This window comes from Nannobrachium achirus, assembly GCF_963921795.1.
Source record: "Nannobrachium achirus genome assembly, chromosome: 11".
In the NCBI taxonomy this organism is placed as follows: domain Eukaryota; kingdom Metazoa; phylum Chordata; class Actinopteri; order Myctophiformes; family Myctophidae; genus Nannobrachium; species Nannobrachium achirus.
In genome coordinates, this window is record NC_137820.1 from 66,457,847 (window position 1) to 66,459,989 (window position 2,143).

A 2,143-nucleotide genomic window follows, 5' to 3' on the forward strand; every position below is an offset into this window, starting at 1 on the left:
TGTCTCTGATGTGTTGACATCAACCAATATGGTTGCTATGAATGTGTGTTTGAACACAATTAGCATTTTGGACATCCAAGGTTTCCAGCTGACAGCAGCATAGTTTATGTACATATTTATGTATAGTGTATATATATTTATGTATATAGTGTATGTATATTTATGTATATAGCGAATGTATGTTTATGTATATAGTGTATGTATGTTTATGTATATAGTGTATGTATGTTTATGTATATAGTGTATGTATATTTATGTATATAGTGTATGTATATTTATGTATAGTGTATGTATATTTATGTATATAGTGTATGTATATTTATGTATATAGTGTATGTATATATGTATGTATATAGTGTGTGTATATTTATGTATATAGTGTATGTATATTTTATACGTCCACAGTACAGTCAATACTGCAACGTAGAAATACTCTGACAAAAGTAAAAGTCTGGAAATTCCAAATTTGCTTGAGTAAAAGTGCAAAAGTATTAGCATCAAAATGTACTTAAAGTGGTGTTGATTTCATCGACTAAAAATATGATGAAAAATGTCTGTCGACTACCTTTTTTCACTGACTAAATAAAAGCTAAACAAACACTGAGCTGTGATGACTAAAACTAAGACTATAGAATTGACAATTTCATAAAATGTCATGGAGGGACTATTAGTGGAGAAGAGATCCAGTAGAACTAAAAGAGTAGTCATTTTACTGTATGTTTGGTTGCGCTCAGGTGTTGCTCTCGGGAAATAGACGATCTACAAGCTTACAAGGCGACGAAGCACGGCAGGTTGTGAGCTTGTAGATCTGCTATTTTCAGCACGCAACCAAGTATAAAATCAGGCATGCCATCACGGCCCGCCAAAATACATTTTAGTCATCTAAAACTAGACTGAAACTAAAATAAAATCAGATGACAAAAATATGACTAAAACTAAATGGAATTTAATTCAAAAGACTGACTACAACTACATAATAATTTGCTGTCAAGATCAACACTGGCTTGAAAACAGCTGATTCACAAGCATCACAATGTGTCGCATTGAGACACATTGTGAGCTTGTAGATCAGTTATTTTCAAATGTCTGAAATGTACATAGAGTGGCTGGCTCAAAAGGTTTTCTGCCTGACAGTAACACAATGATCTACACTACACAGCATGCTTTATCAGACCTGCATTCATGCCTGTATACACATGACTGGGCACGTACACATCCACGCACGCACGCACGCACGCACGCACGCACGCACACACACACACCCCTTCTAAACGTCCTCAAGTGCTCTTGGCATGGTGCCAGACTGCACCCATCTCTCTCTGTGAGTCAAACCAGTCCAACAGCAACAGACCAGAGACAAACACACAGAAAGACAGGACCAAAAACACAGAGACAAACACACAGAAAGACAGGACCAAACACACATAGACAAACACACAGAAAGACAGGACCAAACACAACACAGCTTTTCCTCCTCTCTAAGGCCTCCCATACATGACATGGATTCTTGTATAAAAATATTTTACTGCAAAAGTGGTGAAATTGATATAAAGTTATAAGCTAAACCAAACTAAAACTAAAGCCTTTCTGTCTGAGGGTTGAGGCTTATAAACTCATGTAGATTCACAATGGAAGCTCTGAGAGGTTTGAGACCTGCCAGGACATCCCTCTGCATTCTAGAAAAAAAACAATATTACTATCTGAATGTCAATATGATATAAAGTCATTTGAACACATACAGGTAGGCAAATGTAAATCTATGTAGAATGCTTTGTTTACTTTGTAGTGACTGTGAGACGGATTATCATTGCAACACACAGGGCTTGTAGGAAACGTGTGGTTCTACTGAATCCAGCAATACCAATGTGTAGCTTGTATACTCATGCAGTTTATATATGCCACTGTATGTATATGGTGTCCCAAATGGGGTGTCGGTCATAAGGTTTGCATTGGCAGCTGCAGTACACAGTTCTCCCTTATACTTAAGTGGTGGTGGTGGGTCAGTCATAAAACCATTCCAACTTCTATCTGAATAATGTAAGTCTGAAATCAGTATGAGCTGCCAGTCTGTATAACCGTGTTAACAAGGCACATTATTTCTGTAAGAACAAATTATTTCATCCAGATATTTTATCAGACTATT